Here is a 23,127-nt window from a genome sequence, read left to right as displayed (position 1 = left end):
TTTAGGTCAATCTCCTATCACAGTTCAGTCAGAAAAAAACTGAATGTGTGGTATTTTATTGAGTTAGACAGTACAGTTACAGAAACAGGTATATCTCTTTGTGAGGAATTTTACAAATGACCCTCTCAGACCATGTCCCACTTGACTACAAATCAAATTCCTGTTTTAGGTTTGCTCATTTTTAAACTTTCCAGAAAATGCTCAGTCAAATATCAGATTTACATCACATGAAGATATGATTATAAATGAAAAATGTTGAGTTTTAAAATCTAACACAGCAAACCTTAAACTCCCAAATGAATTTCATCCTTTTTTTTTTTTTAAAGATTTTATTTTCTTCCTTTTTCTCCCCAAAGCCCCCCCAGTACATAGTGGTATATTCTTCGTTGTGGGTTCTTCTAGTTGTGGCATGTGGGACACTGCCTCAGTGTGGTTTGATGAGCAGTGCCATGTCCACGCCCAGGATTTGAACCAACGAAACACTGGGCCGCCTGCAGCGGAGCGCGCGAACTTAACCTCTCGGCCACTGGGCCAGTCCCATGAATTTCATCCTTTTCAAAATAGCTACCAGCACTCCCCTTAGTCCAAATGCTGCCCTTCCATAACACTAGAAAAGCAGTTTCATATACTGAGTCACAACCAGAAAGTGGGGAACATTTAAAAAGCTTCAAGTCTTATATGGCCAAGGAGGTGTAAAGTAGGATTGCGCCACTTTTTTCAACAGCTGTGTCCCATTTTGATGCATAGTAAAATCTCACCCAAGGAACGATCTCAACCCGATGGGAAGCCAGGCAGAGGGAGACTGGAGGTGAGGCAGACATCAAACAAGTTGCCAGAGCTTCTGTGGTTAATGAAGTATTGTGGTGGACACATCCATCATATCACTGGCCAAGTGTCTGGATCTGTGTTTAAGGGGGAAAATTCCAGGTTATCCTTTCTATCAACTTATCTCAATGATCCCTAGTCTTTATGAAAATAAATGGCTCTTATATTAGAAAGAAGTTGGAAAAGTTTGTAGCCACATCTTATTTTTTACCCCAAATCCTCTTACTCAGTTGAAATAGCTAATTTATTCATCAAGTAAATATTTATTAAGCCTGTATGTTGTGCCATGAAATGTGTTATGAGTGGAAATGAACAATTAGTTTATGGTTCTTCACTTACAGAAATTACTTTATGGGGGAGGACAAGAAAATTGATCATAAAACAGTCTGATGAGAGTCATAATAGATGGAGGCAACAGATGCAGTTGGATGGGAAGTCTTCCTAATGGTAGTAATATCGAGTCTGAAATGCAGAAATGAAGGATCAGTTGGCCAGACCAACATGAGGCCCAGGGGAGAAGAGGGAGTGCACCAGGCAGAGGAAGTAGTGGGGCGAGGATCAGACTGCAAGGGCATGGCCTGTCAGGGAAGAATCTCCGGAGAGTAAGGGACATGGGGAGAGTGAAGGCCAGTCTTGGCCTCTAATTCACTCCCCAAAGCCTAAAGCCTCATCGCCAATGAGCACATTTAAAGGAACGTGTCAAAAGCACATTCATTCAGACACCTGGGATAGATCATCCTTAACTTCCCCTAGCCTTTCCATTTCATAAATTGGTTTTCACATATGTTTCCTCTACTTCAGTAGTATCCTTAAATACTTTCACTTGTTCCCATCTTACCTAACTACTTGAATCAGACTAACACCATTTCTTGCTCACAATCCTACTTCCGGCTTCCAACCTTTCTCCCTCCCACCACACCTCTTTCTTTCCTACCATTCATTCTCCTTTGTATCCAGATGATTATTATTAAAACACACTTGATTATGTATTTCCCTGCGAAAAGTTCTACACTGACCCTCAAGTCTGCAAGACAATATGAGACGTCTACACATGACTGAGGAATATCTTGGTGAGTGGGCCTGTTTACTTCTCTAACTCAGTTTCCCAAAGCCTGGGCTGTATACCACCAGTTCTGAGAAAGTTAACAAGGAATTTTCAAGGAGAAAGAGGTTTTAAGGTAAAATAAACTTGGGAAACCCTGGGAAAAAATTACACAAGTTTCCTTATTGTGTCTTTAACATAAAAATATGTTTTTTGACTCTTTAAGAAATGAGTACATCATTCAGAGTTTCCCAAATTTCACTAAGGAATCCTGATATGTGTACATGTATTCGCACACATCCCTTGAGAGTATCTCAATGTTCCACATTGTGGTAGGCAGAGTAATGCCTCCCAAAGATGCCCATGTCCTTATCCCCATGGCAAAGGGACTTTGCAGGTGTGATTAGGTTAAAGACCTGGAGAATGGGGAGTTTGTTTTGTATCATCTGGGTGGGCGCAATCTAATCACATGAGCACTCGAAGCAGAAAGCTGTCTCAGCCTGAAGAGGAAGGCAGAAGGGGAAGGCAGAGAGATTCCAAAACGAGAAGGATCTGATGCTCCACTGCTGGTCCTGAGTTGTGGAGGGTCACGTGGAAGAACCAGAGAGAGGACTTTAGAAGATAAATGTGATCCCCAGCCGACAGCCAGCAAGGAATCAGAGACCTCAGGCCAATAACCTGAATAAGCTTGGAAGCCAAGTCTTCCCCAGAGCCTTCAGAAAGGACGTCATCCCTGCCAACTCTTAATATCAGCCTCGTGGAACTCTAAGCAGAGGAGGCAGCTAAGACTCGCCATGCTGGACTTTTGGCCAACAGAACTGGGAGATAAGAAATTGTGTTGTTTGAAAAGACTACATTTGTGGTCATTTATTATGGCAGCAATAAAAAGCTAGTGCCTTCATCTCTCATCACAGCTTGCTTATTCTCTGCACACCATTCATACTGCCCTGCCTGTGGCTCCCTAGAAACAGATGTTCTCTCAAGTGTCTTGGTTTTGATCACTATGCCTGGAATGCTTTTTCCTTTATTTCTCTTCATTCCAAGATACACCCACTAATACTCACGTCTTACCCCACCTGCTCGCCAAGGCCTGACTGTTGACTCCAGCAAGGCTTGGTCTGAGCATCATCTGCTCCAGCATTCCATGGCCTTCGCATGTGATCCTAAGGTTCCCTCTTCACTTGTCCAGCTCTCCCAGAAGGGTTTAAGAGCAAGACACTAAATTAATCAAACAAGGAGGCCATTAGACTGAGGTGGCTCTAATACTGTGGCACCTAGATAAACAAACCACAATGTAAGCCTGTTAATGCCTCAAGGTTACGAAATCTAACCCTAAGGACAATCAGTCACGAGCAACCAACTAGGCTTTAAGCTATAGCCAATCAATAATTTCCTTACTATGCTTCTGTGTTTTCTCTATATTAGTCTCTCCCCGAGCTCCTAACCGCTTCCGGTTTGGTACTACCTGATTCGAATTGATTTTTGCTCAAATAAGCTCTTAACATTTTTAATATGCCTCAATTTATCTTTTAACGAAGGACAATATCTTATTCATCTTTTCATCACCAGTATCAATCTGGCAGAGAAAAGGTGATCAGAAATGTGAAGAACTGATGAGTGCAAATAAAGATAACTAGCTAACAGCCTACATTATAGGACTGCCTCGCAAGAGAGAGATGAGAGCTGGACACAGAGCTCTGGGGTCTGTGAGGGGTGGGCAACACAGCTCACCCAAGCACAGAGGTTGGGGATAGTATTTTTTAAGTATTTTCCAACGTATTTTTCAGTCCCTAGACGTTCTCTTGCCCTCAGGCGCCCCTCCCATTAAAGAAAAATCATTCATTTCTTCAGGAGAGGGACAGTACAACCTCGCCCAAAGTGCTTTTGCTTGGCTCTGAGTTTCTTATTAGACTTCTTTTGATCCACAGTGAAGCCATAGACTTGAAATTCCAGCTCTGTAAAGAGAGAAAGGGATTTTTCTAAATTCCACAAGCTTTTTGGATCAAGAGCGATGCTTTACATCTGAGCATATCGTTTTAACATAAGCCACAGTGTAGCTGGTATAGAGACATTTTAGTAAGTTGTCTAATGTCTGAATCTACTGGTTTAAAGGAAGGGAGTTGAACCCAGGTGTGGGTGACTCCCAAACCCATACTTTTGCCCACTATAGCATGTTGTCTCAAAAGAATTTACTGCTTCTGGAAATAGGGATTCTCCTGTCATTGACCATAAGCAACCTGATGCTTAATGACCTTCCGGCTTCGATGATGTAGGGAAGATTTGCACATGAACAGGTGGCTCTCCAGGTGACCTTTCAAACGAGGTCCAAACCTTAGACTCTATAAAGTTATGAAAATGCTGTTTTACTTACTTAAAAATTAGTTTCAAATGTTATAACTACTTCATATTTAAATTAAAATGTAACTCTGAACCACTTTGGATAATTCAATCTTCCATTTAACTAACAGGGAAAAGAGATTAGGCACATGAATTATTTGCTGAAATGAGCATCCACTTAGTCGAAAGCAACAAAGGGTTTATGTTCTTAATCCTTCTCCAAATGGAATTTGGACATAGAAATACCATACGCACTAGAATTGCATATAGCTAATTAAATAATAAATTATATATATTTTTAAGTATGTATAAACATATACTATATATACATAGTGAAATATGCATGAGCAACATTAAAAAAAGCAAGTTGAAAAGTAGTATGTGAGGCACAATTCTGCTTTTGTTTAAAGTTTACTTCATTATGTAGAATATCAACAGAGAGCCTGAACGTATACACATGCAGCCTGCAACAAAAGCTTAGCTAAGGTGTGATTATTTCAGAAAAGTGGGAGTAGAGAGGGAAACGGAAGAATCATTTATATATATAACCAAATTCTGTTTTTAGTCATGAGCTACTGATGTTCTAATTATTATTATTATTTTCTTTTTTTTAAGGTATGGTTTTTGGTGAGGAAGATTAGCCCTCAGCTAACATCTGTTGCCAATCTCCCTTTTTTTTCCTCCCCAATTTCCCAGTGCATAGTTGTATATCCTAGCGTATGTCCTTCCAGTTCTTCTATGTGGGATGCTGCCACAGCATGGCCTGATGAGCGATGTGTAGGTCCACGCCCGGGATCTGAACCAGGGAACTCCAGGCCACCAAAGTGGAGCACACGAACTTAACCACTACGCCATGAGGCCAGCCCCTCTAATTATTATTTTTTTTAATAAAAATGGGTATCCTCAGCTTACACAGCTAGCTGGCTTCCAGAAGAAGCAAAAGTCATGATAAACGACTCCCGCACTCTAGAGTGCAGCCCCTCATAGGGCTGCTTTGATGATGTCTCCCCACGACGACTCCCAAAGCCCCTCAGATCGCCAGTTCCTCCTGTCAGAGATCTTGCAAGTTTCACAAGGAGGGCGTCCTTGTGATTCACGGGTCCCGTCTTTGGTCTCAGCTCCACAAGGCCCTGTTTACGCAAGAGCTCAGCAGGTGCAGAGCAGGCAATTTCCATGAAAACTAAAACCCAAAGGATGGCAGGAAGGCCTGGGTAACTGTCCACCATCCACAGGGCCCCAGGACAGCAGAGGGATGGAGACTCAGATGTGAGGATTTGTTTCTGCTCTGTCCTGGGTCTGCTCACCGCCCTTGATAAAAGAGTCTATTTGCATAAAGAGGATAGAGGCTGAAGGCAACATGCTTGGAGAAAAGGGTGGAAGTGCAATGGGCTGCTGAGGGAGAGGGTAAATCACCCAGCAGGCATTGTGGTTGTTGTTTTTCCCCCTTCAGGCAAGAAAACCTGGAGAATGTTCAAACTCAGAAAGGAGATGCCAGGAGGAAAGCAAAGAGAAAACTAGAAACTGCTGGAGGATGGAATTGCAGTCAAGTGCAAGAGTCTTTGAAGAGCAGTGAACACCCCCAGGAAGTTATGCTCGTGATCCCTAAGGAAAGCAGGGTGACAGTGGACTAGGTAGGCAGAGACATATCAGGGAGAAAAAAGTCTGAAAAACGCTGCACTTCAATCTCCTGAACAACACAAGCAGACTGAAAACTCCAAAAATATAGTTATCATTATTCACGTGAAAAGCTATTTCAAAAGATCTCCAGGAAGACAAAAATAAAATTTGCAAAGGAAATCTAACATATAACCATAATACTCAGTTAACCTATTATGTCCTTAAATATGTTGGTGCTTTCTCATCCTGAACGTTATTCTCATGCTCTGTATTTTTTATTCCAGAAAAAAAATACTTGTCAGTATACTAAAGACAAGAAAAAAACCCTTCACAGTGCTTTCATTTATACTGGCTGAAATGGCATTCAGCCTGCTTTCTTTCCCTTCTCTGATTTATCTCAGAGATAATGGGGGTTGTTTCACGGTGACATCGGGAAGCATTCATTGTGGTTATCTGTTTGGGATCACCGGCCAGTCGACAGAACATGATGAAATGTGGTTTGCCAGAGCACCTGCACTCGGACGGGGGCCCTAGCTGCAGACAGCAGAGGGGGGCCCACGTGGTTATTACACGGTTTGTCCTGAGAACTCTGAAGAGCAGTTGCATTTGTGAATCATTTTCAAAGGTTACGAATGAAGCTATTAATCTATTTCAGGACTGTCAGAAAGGAGCTATCTTGTTTCTTTACCCAAACCATCCCCATCTCTTCTCTTACAAGTCTCTAAAACATGTGGGAAAAAGAAAAGAAAACTTACTTCAAACATATGTACGTCTTGTTTTGGAACTCAATTGTTTTTTTAAATATATATAGAGAGAGAAAAATAGTATGGCTGCCTGACAAATCTCTACAAATAATTAGTCCCCAATGTTTCCCTAATAGAGCATACCGAAAAAGCTGCTGTGAGAAGGAATTCTAGAATAGGGAGGAAATAGAGCAAATGGGAGAGAAATTCAGGCAGGAAGATAAAGAGGGGAGAGGGATTTGTGCCCATGAAGGCAGGCAGGTCTAATAATATTCAAAAACCTAAAATAGCAAACCTTGCCTTTGGCATCCTCCCACTTCCCTTTCTACCACCCTCCTCTCCTGTGTCCTTGCACCTGCCCATTAAGGCTTCAGTTTCCTGTGGTTCTAGGCCCATGGGGCTCAAACTGGGTGTACTTTCCCCAGTCTACAGGGGCATGGTGTACACCCACTTCTATACGGGCTTTTATTTTTCCCAGGTGTACTTTTGGCTAAGTCTGACCTTCTGAAGAACGTTCCTGAGGACATTAAACTCTTCTTTGTGGTTCTTTCACAATCACCCTCCTCCCACCTTACAAAAAATAGGCGTTCCTTCTACTTGTCCCCATGAATTGCACAAGGAGCCCAGCCCTGGAGCACCCCACAGAGCGCCAGGCCCCAATGTTAGGATCTGTGCTGACAATGTCAATGACAGTTTTTCAAGTCTAGCCGTCTTCAAATCTCTCCTTTCAACAACATAGAAGGAGGTGTAATAGTTTCAGCTGATCCATCACCCAAAAAAAGTGTTTTTGATGGTAGAGCACAGTAATATTCAACATTTAACCAAAGACTGTGTGACACTGCTGTTAAACCACTTTCATGACCTTCTACTTATTAATTTGAACAAGGTTGCTCAGCACGTATATCTCCCAAAACAAGAAAATACGAACAGAATTGATGCCAAACTCTAAGTCATCCTAGCAATAAGTAAAATTCATGAATGGATACATGAAAAAATGGAATGAAAATTATTCCATTCATGTAATTAAAATGCATTCCCAATAACGTTAGAGATTTTGCATTTGATAATTGTTTATCAGAAACGTGCTGTATTTTTGAGCAACTATGTTTTGGAAGAAAATAAGGATCAATCAATCCATAAGGAATTTTAATGTTTAGATCTTTATGGACAGTCTCATTCATTCATTTATTCAAGTAAGATTTACTGAAAATGTGTGATGGTTCTACATTCTGGTGATACAGCTTGAATTAGCTGAACAGCATCCCTGATCAAGTGAGTGAGAGGCAGACAATAAGTAAGTAAACAAGAAAATATCTATAATGAAGCACTATGCAGAGAATTAAAACAAACCTACATGATAGACATAAATGGGATGTCTCCCGTAGGTCAGGGAAAGCCTCTTTTGAGAAGGTAGGATCTGAACCACAAGGAGACGGTCATCTAAAGATGAAGGGAAAGAACATTCTAGATAGATAGAACAGCTAATACAGCTTTAGGCAGCTGGCAAGTTTGGTGGGTTTGAGGGAAAGACATAAAATACGGCCAAAGTAGGAAGAGTGGTAGTTGCAGAGGCCAGGAGGGCAGCAGCAGATTATGGTGGGCCTCGTGAGCCAGTGCAAGGGGTTGGGTGTTGTTCTAAGTGAGATGGGTGGTCTTGGAAGCAGTTTAAGCACGTAAGAGAGTTGATCTAACTTACGCTTGTTTTTTGAAAGATTGCTCTGGCTTCTGTAAACAGAATAGGTTGTAGGAAAACAAATATTGAAATAAAGTCATTCGGGAAGGGGACCTGGAGTCTCTGTCCATAGTGACGAGCACAAGCAGAGAGCCTGTAGATGTGGGTATATTCGAGAAACGGGGGAAGGCAGAGAAGGAGATCCTAACTGCCTTGCTTTTTAAGGAAAGAAACTTGCTAACACAAATCAGTCTCTAATTTTCTTTTCTGTATGAACTTTCACTATAAAACAGGAGACTTCACATTAATTTTCCACTTAGGAAGGGATATTTGGAACTCTGTACAACAGATAATATAGAAATGCTACACACCGCTCAATTGCAAATAAATTAGTGTTTTCTCATATTTGCCTCAGATTTGTTTAAAGGCATCATGAACTGCATGCACAATTTAAATTCCCTGTTTCCTTCCAGGCCCTTTCTTCTTCCCTCCCCAGAGATGGACTGTTCTCTGAATTTGTATTCTTAGTTTGTGTGTGTATGTAGGAAAATGCATATGTGTGTGTATACTTTTGTATTTTTTTATTCAGAAGAATGATATGACTGTATATGTATTTTTTAAATTTACCTTTTCATTCCACATAATTCAATAATGTTTTTGAGATAAATACAGACCTGTTTTCTTAATTGTAGCTGCTGTACAGAAACCTATCTATGAAAATAAAACAATATGTAACAACAGATTACTATTCATTTCCCTACTGATAAACTTTTAGATTATTTCTAGTTTTTCACCATTGTGAACAGTGCTACTATGGATGTTCATCTTCTTGTTTCCTGTGCATCTCTCTGAGGGTTTCTCTGGGATGCATCCATAGGAGTGGACCAGCATAAGGAGGTGCATTTGCAGTCTTACTGGATACTGTCAAATTGCTCCACAAGTGTTTGTACCAATTTGCACTCCCCCCAGCATCAAGTGAGTATTCTATTTCTAGACATCTTCCCATTCAGTTGATGTTGTCATCCTTTTAATTTTTGTCAATCTGATGTGTGCGAAATGATATCCTCTTATTTTAAATTGCATTTCCCGGAATAATAAGATGTTCTTCCCTTTTGCTTAACCTTAAAAAATGCATTCATTTCTTTAAAAACATCTTTTTCCTCCACTGCTGCTCCATCTTCATTTAGTTCCTGCAGTAATTTACACGTCTCTCTCTACAGCACTTGCCACTTTGCACTCAGCTGCTTGTTGATCTGTCTGGCTCGCCCACTGATTCTTGAGATAACGACTGCATTATATTCATTCAATCTAGATCATGGCTGAAGTTCAGTAAATGCTCATTGAATTTAAATGCATACTAAATATTTTCCTTTGTTTTTAAAATTTTACATAATTTTAATTATTGTCATTACTTATTTACAACTTTCCACTACTGTTTTGCCATACAATTCTTCTAGATTTTAAAATAAAATAAGTTAACACTTTTTATTATATGATCCTAAATTTTTTATATCTGCTTATTGCACTTATCTTCTGTAATGGATTTCTGAAAGAAAGTAGTTAAATTCTATTTAGTTGCATATAAACTTAATTACAGAGGAGTATTTAATATAATGAAAGTAATGATCTTGACAAGTCATCATTTAGCTGGAAATCAATAAAATATAAGCACATGTTACTGTTAAAAGGAAAATTCAAAACTTTAGAATTGTAACACTCTATATTCAGTAGCATATTTTCACAATTTGAATTACCCAAGGTTAAATCATGGGAAATGACATCTTTGAAATATGTGTTTAGCAGTAATAGCCAACGCTTAGTGAGAACATTCTCACTGTGGCGTGTTTCCAAGCGTTTCACGATCATTTCCTCCTTGTAATAACCTTGGATGTTAGTACTATTGTCAGCATCATCCCCGTGTTAAGATTGAGAAGTCAAGGCACAGAGTGGGGAAATAACTTGCCCAAGGTTGTAGAGCTTAGCTTTTCATTCTGTGGTCCTCCTCCAGAGCCTCATGTCTCACTCACTGTAGGGGGTCAACCAGTATCACAATGGTCACTGAGCATGAGGAAGAGAAACCAGCTGCCTTGCTCTAACTTACCACATTCCTGTTTTGTCTTTTGCTTGGTTTTGATTATGATGGATTAGACATACTGATTCTCTATCTACAAGGTAAAAAGTAGGTAGAGTTTTAAATCGTGTGGTAAGAAATATTCACAAATTCAAGGATCTGGAGAAATACTGATGCAACATATTTTAACATAATCTTCCAGGGGCTTCTTCTGAATCACACCCTTAGAACACCGTGTGCCTTTGTGGAATACATTTCAAGCCTAAAATCTGCTTTCAAGCAAGAGCTGTTCTCTGTCTAATATTTTTTAAATGAGCTTTTCTGAAAGAATCACTGTTCTAGGAATATATAGGAGTCCAGACCTCAGTGAAGTAGCTGTGAAAAATCCTCTCCAGTGAACAGCAAGCAATTGTAACACATAAGTTAGCAGAGGAAGCATCCACGGGCAGCAAACGCTGCTGGGGAGCAGGCCCAGGGCCTCAATACCTGGACACCATGAAAATGGAAAGCAGTTTTCTGGAGCAGGGGGTAGAATAACACTTAATTTTTCTTATAAGTAAAGTTTTATAATAAAATATTCAAAGAGCAGCGCTTTTGGCAGCTGCTAGCCCTAGTATGCTGAATTGGAATTAGCTCAGTGCAAAATCTTAATAGCTGCCTTTGAATTAATTAACTCTGTGATGATATACCTGGGTAGTTGGGCATACATTATGCATGCACACAGCCCAGTTTTACAAAGGTGAAGTCTTTCATTACATGTGGCAATCTAATATGCTCCCCCAAATTCCAAGAGTTCTTTGGCTCTCACGGTGGTGTTTAAGGGTGCATGCATGTGGAACAGGCAGAGGGAAGGAGCATTAACTGAGCTCTGGCAAGTGAGGAATTCTTACAAATCGATTTATTTATATCTTCTAAGAAAATAAGTAGGAAGGTTTTGTCACCTCATTTTACTGGTTAAAAAAATGCAGGCTCAGAATGATTCTCACTTATAACATGTACCTTCTCGTCTTAGGCTTTCTTTACGGGTGACTAACACAGGTAAATAAATGTTGCTAGCGTTCTCTACCCTCCATCCTGCAATTCTTACCTCCTCGCTTATCACCCCAGGAAAAGCAAAAGCTAAAGCAAAATAAAACAAAATCGTCACTAATTTAGGAGTCGTCATCTAAGCGATTTGGAGTTTTCAGAGAGGCAGGGGAAGCAAGGAAACTAGAGAAGTAGGAACAGCTCCAGCGGGATCCAGCCAGATAGTTCTCCAACCCTCAGCTTGTGAAAAAGAAAAATCTCTTCTTTGGCCTTGAGATTTGTATTTATTTTTATTTTTTAGCTCAGAATTGGAATCAAGATCATGTAAATTTCACAATTTCCTCCATAATAAAGCCACGTTTCTTTTTACATGTGTGTATTCACGTATATCCTTCTCCAAAGAGCATACAAGCAAAGGAACTTCCTCACGTTCCTGCCCCCAACCCCTTCTCTGGGGCTGCCTCACCCCCTCAGCTTCCCTCACTCTCCTGAGCTCTATTTCCTCAGATTGAGAAGCAGAGATCCAGGTAGAAGAAGATCTTCCAGTTTAGGAGAAAGAGTTTAAAGAGCAATGTTCATGTTATCAAAAATCATCATTTAACAATGAACTGTCATTGTAATGTAGAATGTTAACCTGGAAATTATCTGCCTCCAATCAGTATTTTCTAGATTAATGCTTTTATAAAAATTTGACTATCTATATAGCTTTATAAAAAACAATTCATTACGCTTACCCAGTTTTCTGAGTATTTAAGAATTCTGGTCATATTTTCTACTGAAATTCATCTACTTAACTTGATTATCTAGAGAGAATTATCTTTCAAAAGCATAGCAGAGCAAAACAAAACCCATTTGCAAAACATGAAAGCAGAAATAAATGAACTTTCCCGAAGCATTATTAAATATTGTTGAGGATAGGTGGGAAGCACCAAGCAATTTGAAAACTTTTAACAATTAGACTCGATTGTAGAATTACTTTTAACTAATTAGGGGTTAAAAAAAGGCATCAAAGTTATCTTTATAAAGTGAAATACTTGCAATACTTTGTTAGAAAAAAATTAACAGGCTGCTTCATGAAAATCATTATATTTCGTATATATATATACACACACACATATATATATGTACATTCATACATATCTCTCCCTTTAAGAAAGTATCATGCTGGACACAGTGAACACTTGTAAAATATTAAGAAAACTTTAGCTGAGACATTATTTGCTATGGTGGCAATGAGAAGTAAGTTATTTCTGAGGTAAAAACAGATAAAACATATGGAATTGAATTGATTATTTTCATAATATACAGTATTTGGAATAAAAGCAATGGTCAGGATAGATGACAGAGCACATTACATTCAGAAATGTGTAGGCAGGAAAGACAAGGGTGTGAACGGAATGACAGAGGAGAGATGAGAGGTAAAGTGTGAACACTCATACAGTTTCTCACAGTTTGGGACCCAGCAGAATCAAGAGAGGGCTTGTGAAAGCACTGATTGCTGGGCCCCACCCCCAAAGATTTTATTTCAGTAGTTTTTTTGATGGAACTCAAGAATTTGTACTTCTAAGTTCCTGGATGAAGCTGATGCTGTTGGTCTAGGGTCCACACTTTGTGAACGACTGATGTAGAAGTGTTCGGAATATTTCTGCGAAGCCTTCATCCTAGGCTACTATGAAGTTTATGGAGGTAAATTCCTCTGTTTCTGTGACTATAAAACTGTTGTTTAGGTTTTTCCAAATGAAAATATGTAACCTCTCAATATATTAGAACTATATTGACATTGCTTCTTTTTAAAAAGTGATCTGGTTAACATTGTTATTCATACTTACCGGCTCAGATAGGCATCTCTAAAGAAACTTGTCACTGGAAATAGAGTCTCAACTCGTCGTCCTTTACTGCTTTAACTTCCCTCTGGAATCACATTCAGATAGAGGAATGATTATTTCACAATAAATGCCTTTGGTCTTGACTGTCATGTCTAATTGTACTCCAATCCCTCCTCACGTTCATTGGTCTGACTGGGGCATATGCCCATTCTGGAACTAATCCCAGTTCGGGATTGTGCCCGGACAATGCTGTTCATTGAAGGGCTTAGGCTTTCTCCCTCCTGAGCCAATCACTATGGTAGAAAGGATGGAATGACTGCTCTCTTCCAACAGCATCACTGCTACACGATAAGAGAGATTTGAAAAGCATCTTGGAGGACTTTCTATGTCAAGCTCCCCAGATGCACACCTTGAGACTAGGATTTACTGTAAGTGGTTTATGAAAGCTCCCAGGAGAACCTGGTGCAGGAGTTGAGGAAGCAGGACAGGGAAGGGAAAGAAGCTAGCCAGGGAAGGGAAGCGAGTATGATTTCAGGCAAAGTTCCCACGATGGCAGTGTCGGCAGGATCCTGCAGAGGCACTCTGCGATGTAAATAACACCTTAAGGGCATCTAGACCTGAGGCAAGAGAGCTGGACTTTCCTGATTCTCTGGTATCCTTCAGCCCCAGCCTCAGGTCACCCCAAAGGATGGAGGTGGGCAAGGGGCTCCAGGAGACTGAGCGAGTCCCTCAGAAACAATAAAGGCATTCAGGGAGTTGTGGGCGGGCACTGGCAGTGTCCACAGCAGGGCGAAGATCACTGAGTCTGCCATCAGGCTAAAAAAATTTTATTTTACCTTATATATCAACATTTCCAAACATGTGCAAAGAGGGAAAAAGGGGATGGAGGAGGTGAGGGAGATAGTTCCTGAATTTGAAAAATGCTGGATTAAATAAAATTAAATAGAAGATTTTTCTGCAGGTCTTTTATGAGCCTTTACTACACATTTTGGCATTGTGAGGGAAACCACAAAACCCTTTTTATAGGACTATCTCTTAGGGTACATCTTGTGAGACGTGGTTTGGGAAATGGTTCTGTGAGCAAGAGACTGTTACAGGCTATTAAAGTGACATAATCAGACCAAGATTTAAGGTATGGAGTGAAAAAGGATGGACCAGAAGCAGAGGGATCAGAGACGTTGAGATCACCTTGCCTTCAGCAAAGGTAAAAGAAAAATACAATGAAATCACAAAATAAGCAAGTGGTATAGGAAACAGAGGAGGAAATGAATTTGAATATCTTGTAATTAGAATTGTCATGAAGAAATGAAAGATTCTGAGCCCTGTGACTCAGTGACTCCATTGAGTAAAGAGGCCATTAATTAGGATGGATTTGTGAGGAGGACTACTTGGCAGATAAGGTTCAATTTGGAAACCATGTGGAGATGTGTGGTAAACAACTGAAGCTAGAAGTGTGGGGTAGGGATCCACCAGCTGTGTGGTGTGTATTAGTTTGATAAAGCTGCCATAACAAAGTACCACCGACAGGGGGCTTAAACAAGAGAAATTTATTTTCTCACAGGTCTAGAGGCTGGATGTCCAAATCAAGGTGTTAGCAGGGTTGGTTTCTTGTGAAGCCACTCTCCTCAGCTTGTAGACACCTGCCTTCTCACTGTGTCCTCACATGGCCTTCCTGCTGTGTCTCTTCCTCTTCTTATAAGGACATCAGTGATATCAGATTAGCACCCCACCCTTATAACCTCATTTAACCTTAATTACCTACCTAGAGGCCTTTTCTCCAAATATAGGCACATTGAGGGGTCAGGGCCTCAGCATATGAATTTTGAGGGAACACAATTTAGTCCACAAGAGGGTGCTGGTTGGAAGTTAAAGCATTGTGAAGTTGTGAGTACTGACTGACAATGGAACCCCTGGAACCTCTGACCTTTGAAAGATGAGGGGGCATAAAGGAGAGCCAATCCTATCAATTCTCAGAACTAGAAGGTTCAAGCAAGCATGTTTACTGTTCTGTGCCTCTGTTGCTTTGCCTGTTTAAAAACAAAAAAGAGCTAATGATTGTCTTTGTTTATAGAAATTTTATGAAAATAAGATGTTTTATTAGTCTGAGTCCAGTCAGGAGACCACAGAAACCACACAATGTTTAGAAACATAGTTTAATATAAAAAAATGATTAATGGAGGATTGGAGTCAAGGAAGCTTGGCTGTCGAGTGTTACAGAGAATGCTAAAGAACTTAGAACCAAGACTCAGAGGACTGAGAGAGAGCACTCTAGGAGGATCTGCCCAGATCAACACACTGCTGGGACCCAGACCTGGTGTGAAGGGCACAGCTGTGACTCATTGATGGCAGAGAAGGCACTCAGGTGTCGCATGTTGGGACTTGCTGGAAATCTCCCCTCTGGGTGCTGGGGAAACTTTCCACAGGGAGAGGCAGAGCCTCGGAACTCACTAGGTGTTGGGCAACCTGCTGACCACTGAGCACTGTTGTAGGAGTCTAGCACCATTCTCTGGGGGGCTCAGTCCAAGGAGGCTCCAGGCCAGCTGCTTGGGATGAATGTCAGACACTGCGATACAGTGAGTACCCTGTAACCATTAGTTATTTACTACTACTATTACTACACTGGTCCTACTGCTACTGCTGCTGTTGCATAGCGGTTAATAACTAGAGTTCTAGAGACAGCAAACCTGTGTTCACATCGCTTACCTGCCCTCATTAGCTGTGGAATATTGGGCAAGTGACTTCATTACCTCCAGCCTCGGTTTCCTCATCTGTGAAATGGAGGTGATAATAGTCTTCGCCTTGATTTGCTGTGAGCGGTAAACAGGAGCATAAAGGTGAATTGCTTTACGCAGTCCGTAGCACATAGTGATGGATTTTAAAGATTCATTTTTTGTAAATATTACATCACCTTCCTCCTACCGACTGTTCCTTGGCAGTAAGTGTAAAACTAAAGGAAAGAATATAGTGAGACAGTAAAAAGTCAGCTGAATGAATGAAAGCAAGTGAATTTTAACGTGATTAATCTATCTTATTGGTTTCTTGGGCCTGAATTAACACAATTAATTTTAATCTGATGTCTCACTTATTCCGTGTACACCATGGATAAGAGTTCTTATTCAATGCAGGCCTTTTGAGACAGTAAATTTGTCAAGAGCCTTATAAACCAATAGAAAATTTATTGATCATTCTGCCCTCCAAACTCCCACATCAAATTCTAGTATAGAAACTTCTGGAGGTCCCTGTAGGAGAATCGAAATGACTGAATCACCAAATCACACTGAATAAACTGTCTGGTTTATGAGCAAGCTTGTATATTGGCATCTTCGGCATAATCCAGTAAAGATCTTAACTGAAAATATAATTTCTTCTTTCTAGCCTTAGTGATTACATTTTCAATTACCTGGTATTTCAGGCACATCATGAAATCTGAGGATTGATAGGCCGGGTAAATTCATTCGGGCTGCTGTGGCAGGGGATTCAATTCCAATTCACGTAACGCTCTATTTTTTGGTTGATCCTTTATGGATATCACCACAACTGATCAACTCTCTAATCTCAGCTCCGCTCAGTGGAGCATAAACAAGCCCAAAAGCAGAGACTAATCATTGTCAAAAACAAAGAGTTTAGGTGAAACCTGTGACTAGTTACAGAGGCCGCCTCGTTCTTGAGGATAGTCAAGGACTTTTGATAGCAATGTTAAATTAGTCTAGCTCAACCTCTATTCTCTAGGTTAGTGACAGAACAAAGATATTTCAGAATCACAATGTATTACTACCCTGAGACAGTGGTTCTCTGACTTCCTTCTTCCCCGTGCTTTAATTTCATTTTCGGTAGTTGGTGCTCATAAATTATTGATCAATATAAATGAGATTTCATCTAAACTATCCAAACAGCTGTACATTTTTTTTAAAAAGGAAAATAAGTCCCTAAGTTTCTCTTTGTTTTGTAATTGCTTACGGTCACTCCTTTCATATTTACAGCAGGTTATTTGAAAACAAATGACAATCTCCAGTTTGCTAAATATTCATCCAAACAAGATTTAGAGTTATTTAGAACCTCCATGGCAAAGCAGTTACTAAAATAAAAGTTCCAGTAGAAATAAGATAAAAAATTGTAATGCTTTGTTTTAACTGTAAAATTAAAATAAGGCACCCTTGCTTTCACATGGTACAGTGGTAGCATCAGGAAAGATGGTAGAACAAGAAAAAATGGTTTATATTTCCCCATAGGAACAATGTTGGTGTTAGGTGTAGTGTTATTAATCAAGAATCCAATATGAAATAAATCACGTATGATACATTCTCATTTCTAAAAGCATGTATATATGACTCTAAATATCTATAATCAATTCACATATTAATATAGTTCTCCAGAGTCTACAAAACATGTGTAACTATTGCTTCACTTCTGCTATATACTGTGTCTCAATATCCTACTAACGGACATAAATGGTTTTTAAAGTACGCAACTTTACTGTGTCATACTTTGAGATAAACTAATATGTTTTGTTGGCATATTAAAGAGAGCTGTAAATTCTTTGATCATCCTCCCATTGGGGAGGGGGGGCAGTTTTCCTTCTCTTTGATTCTGGGGTGCCCTGTGACTGCTTTGTTGTACCCAGGACAGAAGAAATGATGTTATGGCAGTTCACGACCTACCCTTTAAGAAGACTGGCAGATCCCACCTCAGTCTCTTGGAAACTTGAGATACCTTGTAAGAAAGCTGACTACCTGTAAGAGAAACCACATGGAAATCATGAGAATCCTTGGGAAAGGAGAGAGACTCTGCTGAGCCTAGCCTTCCAGCCAATTCCAGCAGGGTGGTAAGTGTGGCAGTGAAGATATCTTGAAGTATCTAGGAACTTGCGCTATCCAATGTACTAGCCCCCAGCCATATGGCTTCGAGCCCTCGAAATGTCCAGAGTCCAAATTGAGATGTACTGTAAGAGCAAAACACACAGTGGATTTCAAAAATATATCCAAAAACTCATTAAAATTTTTTGCATTGAGTCTATGTTTAAATGACAATCTTTTTGATATTTGGGTTAAATAAAATATGCTATTAAAGTTAACTCTACTTATTTATACTTTAAATTTGGCTATCAGAAAATTTAAAACTATATGCACATACATAATTGGACAGCACAGCTCTAGAGCATCCCAACCATCAGTTAAAAACCACTGAGCGACCCCAGTTGATGTCACATGAAGCAGAAGAATCGCTCAGCTGAGCTATTCTTGAATTCTAAATCACAAAATTTGTGAGATGTAATAAACTAGTCATTTCATTAAGCTAATAAATTTGGAGAAGTTTGTTACACAGCAATAGATAACTGAAGGAGTTATATATCAAAAATATTAGGTAATTGATAGCATTTATGCTCAATCTTTTAGAATTCAGAAAGAAGAAATGTGGTTGGTGCAAGTATCATTGTCACAATTATGGTCAATGCATTTTAACCTTACTTTTTCTCTAAATTAATTATTTATAGAAAGTATGGAACCTCAAATTTATTGAATGTTTTAAAATTTTCTCCTTGATAAAACAGCTCACAACTCCTTTTTGTTGAGTACTGAAGAATATACACAGGTAGAGAAGTTAAGTGGAGAAAATTAAAACCAACATTTTACGTAAACATCCTCAAATGAACAAAGTAGGGGATCTCACTGCCTCATTTATTAATTTCATTATTTGTATAAATATTTGCAGTAGTCAAGTGAAATGTCAAAAAAATCACTGTCTGGGCTTCTCAAGTCAGAAGAACCCGGATTTAAATATCAGTGACACCATTTTCTAACTAGGCGATACTGAGCAAGTTATGGAGCTTCTATGAAGCTGTTTCCTTGACTATACAAGAGGAATGATAACCCTGATCACCTACCTGTTGGGATTACTGTGAGGATTAAGTGAGCTAATGTATGTGAAGCACTTGTCTCAGGACCTGGCACACAACGACACGCTAAACGTGGGAGCTTTAATAATGAGACACATAGAAATTATATATAAAATATTAGAATATTACATCTTTGAGTATGGTGTAATTATGATAACTCTAGTTATTATGAAAATGTCATAAACTTGACTACATCTTATTTATCTCTTACTTAAACAAATGAAGCATCATGCGTGATTCTCACAGAGCTCAATAGATGTCGGGCAAGTGGAGGGCCATCAGACCTCTCAGGTCACAGGATCCAGAGCATCCCGTTGAACACATAAAGACTAAGTTACTTAACTGTGGAGATTCCTCTCTCTTTCTCTCTCTCCTTCTTTCTCCAAACCCAGATGTTTGGCATCTCACCAATATCGTCCAAGACCTTCTGGATTGGGAACAAAATAAATGTAGAGAAAGAGGAAGCAGTTTTAGTGAAAGCACCACAGGGAGCAAACCAATAAAAAAGCAGGAAACTCAGCACAAGCCCGATTTATGTCGCTGCATTTCCCTAGCACTCAGCCTATTCCTCCAAACCCCAACACACACGCACTCATGCGCAGACACACACCACAAGCGCCTGCTCCTATTAGCTTTCTTTCCTGCTCTCACTTTTCATTTCAAAGTCAAACATTGGGTAAAATCCTCTTTTTATTTCACCCTCCTTCCCATCTCTCTGAAAGAGCTTCAGAAGGGGAGTTTTGCACGAGCGTCCTGAGGGCTCGTGGATCTGAGACTGTACAGCTCCCTCACCTCCACATTTCCCTGATGGTCCTATCTCTTTTTAATAGTCAATAAAACATTGCTATAGCCTCTATTTTAGTTTCTGTTTCTAGACAACAAGAAAGAGAGAAAAGGTAGAAAGGAAGGAAGGGAGGGAGGGAGGGAGGAAGGAAAGAAGGGAGGAAGGAAGGAAGAAAGGAAGGAAGGAAAAGAAAGAAAGAAAGAAAAAGAAAGGAAGAAAGAAAGAGACCCAGTCTATAAACAAAAACATCATGGCTTTCCATTTTTCAACAGCTGGGGACAATCATAGCACTTTGGAGTTTTGTTTTGTTTTGTTTTGTTTCTGTCAGGAGGCAGAGCCCCATAGAAGTGATGGTTCTCTTGGTGGGAACACAGAAGAAGCAAGCTGAGAATGAGCATTTTGGGACAGGCAGGTCTGGTAGCCAAAAGCAGATTTTGATTAAAGTAGAGAAATTTCTTCTAAGAAGTTACTTTCTTGTTGTATTTTTCATGGCAATACAAAAGTAACCCAAAAGGTATGCTGAAAACTGCCCTTTGAAAAGAAAGAACAGATTGTTCAAATCGAATCTTTGCCTGAAAGCAGATTGTTGAAGGCTGCCCATCGGCCATTACTGTTGGCCACGGGCTCTGCCCTCCCCAGAGCCTGGGGACCAGGGGCACATTCACTCCACAGGCTCAGTGGGTGCCTGCCCTCACGCTGTGTGTCCTAGCGCTGCGTGGTGACAGCTGAGGTCAGTAGTCTGTCCTAAAAGAGCATTAATTCAGTAGGCAGTGAGCACTCACGAAGGAGAAGGTGGAGCCATCAGTGCAGGAGTTAATGCATGTCAGCAGTGACATGAGCGATGTCACAAATTCATACAAGCAAAGTGAGTATGAAAGGAATCACACGAACAAGCTCTCACAGTGGATACTGTGGCCAAGAAGCATTTTGCAGAGGAGGGGGAATTTTTTTATGCCAAGAAAAAAAATACTGGAAAGTAACCTTTGTGTGCAGCTATTCAGCAACATAGATCTGAAATCTGTGCTTTTTAAAGCATACTCTATGGAGTAGGAGTTCAAATCTGAGGGTCACAGTTAAATAGTTTTGCATTGTGTTTTTGGTTGTCCTTTAAGATGCTAGTTGTGTCACCACTAAAGAACAATAGCCAATTATAATTATAATTGGCTGTTGTTCAAGCATTTATTTTTTGAATAAGGTATTTCTGCTTAGAGACGCACAGTGCCGAAGACTTCTCACAACAGTGTGTCAGGAACAGCACTTTCTACTTTATGCAAAATTAATAACTCAATTAGTTATCTGCCTAACTGAACTATGTGTAAATAATAGATTCCTAACAAAGAGTTATTGAATAAATGAACAACTTGAACACATTTAGGTTACAGCAGCTCCTGCACTGCACTACTGACAGGAAGCAGCTTTTCTCTGAGAGGTGGGAGAATTTCCCCCTCAGTGAGAAATGCTGTGTTTTCATGGTCTGTGGAAGAAACTAGCATCAATTAGGTACCTCCTCAGTGCCTGCAAGCTTGTCTTCTGAGATTCACTCTACAAACCCAATGCAAGGTAGTGGAGATAAAACGCTACAGCAATTTGAAGAGGAAGATGGGTCACTGTATAATATGAATTTCAGACATATTTCTTACTGTGTACTTGGTTTAAAAAAGGCTGAAATCCACTTGCCTAATTGATAACATGAACATATTTAAACCAAGTGTTGTATTTGGGTCGTCAGGTGGAGTTGGCCAGAAATGGAACTCTGGGAAGGATGGGTCACATGAGCAAACCTTGTTTGGGTTCAGGGTCAAGGGGGCCCTGACCGAACGATTAGTGTGTTTAATCTAAGTAGTTGGTTTATCCATAGTGTAGCAATCACTTTGTAACAACCTGATGCCAGCTAATCAAATCACATCACCTCTCTCTCTCTGTACTGATCTGGCCCCACTAAGCAGAGGTGCAGTTAGACCTTAGTGGCCCCTAGAGTTCACCTGTAGCTGGAGAAGGTGCTGAGCAGAGCTCTACCCTCTAATTTCTTTGTCGGGTGGCTTCACTATCTCAAGAGCTTGGTTGATGTGAATCTGTTGGGAGAAATGGATCCACTGTCTGTGCTGACATAACTCACTCCGCCAGACTGAGAACCGGCCCCTGGTGCAACGTGGGCTCCCAGGGCAGACACTACCTTGCATGGCTTACTGGTGGGCAGGCAACAGCCTCTTGGATTCGAACAGGTCTATACTTACAAGCCAAATGAAAATTACAAATTGAGACAAAAACTAGCTAATCATTTAAAAATGATTACTGACATGGCACCAACATACTATAGTAGTTAAAAGCAAGAACTTTAGCTCTAGATTGACTGAAAAATGTGCCTCAGTTTCTTTACCTCTAAAATGAGCTTACTAAAGGTGCTGAGCTAATTGAGTTATGAGGATTAAATGATTTGCTTTCTATAAAGCACCTGGAATAAGTACCTGGCCCACAATAAGCAGTATGTAAATGTTTGTTATTATTATCATTGTTTTCTTTTATTCAGTCAATTTTAGAAGAGAAAGCAACTATGAACAAATAAATAAAGGGTTTTAAAGAAATCTTTATGAGATACATGGTTCAGAGACACCGTTAAATTTCCAAAGAAACAGAATAAGGAGAAAAACCTTAAAGAACTAAATTACTGAAATTTTCATCTCTTCTTGGAATTCCAAAATCAATTTCAAAAATAGTTCTCCAAATTCAGGAATAGGTGAAGGATCCTCTAGTTAATAATGTGTTTGCCGAAATACAATTTCTTAGGTTAGTCATTTCATCATAGATTAATTTCAAATCTATTAGTTTCAAAAATATTTAAGATCTAAGGTATTAGTACTTTTTCATATCAATCAGAATTATTTTCTGAGTAGGGAAATATCGTTTATCTTGAACATATTGTCTAATGTGGATTCAAAAAAAATTTTTTTAACCCATAATTGCAAATTGTGCTGCCTTACTGCTCTTCTGTTTGAAGAGGATAGAACAGTCTGATGCGGACAATGCAATCAAAAGAACCTAAAAAGAAAGTTTCTAATTAGATCATTTGTCCCACATTGAGATGCCAAGGGAGAGAATCACATTTAGGATTGCATAGTTGATTAATAGAAATAATGTATATTAGAGGGAAAAAACTGACTAAGTTATCACCTGGTAATGAATTGAAATAAAGGAAGCGAAGTTTGGGTATAAGTTCTCACGGCTGCATATCCACTGGGTGTGTTTCTAGGATGAGAAGGACGGAGAAAGGACAGTGGGGGCTCAGCAGAGACA

At 39.8% G+C, this 23,127-nt stretch overlaps 1 long non-coding RNA gene across 1 annotated transcript; it reads right to left on the bottom strand.

Moving 5' to 3' along the window:
* Positions 1 to 55: 55 nt before the first annotated feature.
* Positions 56 to 17,893, bottom strand: LOC139039838 (uncharacterized). Its single transcript, XR_011493047.1, has 4 exons — positions 17,818 to 17,893; positions 15,863 to 16,106; positions 13,163 to 13,244; positions 56 to 902 (listed from the first exon to the last, which is right to left on the bottom strand). It is a non-coding gene; the product is annotated as an uncharacterized lncRNA (long non-coding RNA).
* Positions 17,894 to 23,127: the final 5,234 nt, after the last annotated feature.

The sequence above is a fragment of the Equus asinus genome, chromosome 12 (genome assembly GCF_041296235.1).
Source record: "Equus asinus isolate D_3611 breed Donkey chromosome 12, EquAss-T2T_v2, whole genome shotgun sequence".
Taxonomy (NCBI): domain Eukaryota; kingdom Metazoa; phylum Chordata; class Mammalia; order Perissodactyla; family Equidae; genus Equus; species Equus asinus.
The sequence above is the reverse complement of the archived record's forward strand: the minus strand, read 5'-3'. Positions and strand labels throughout refer to the sequence as shown.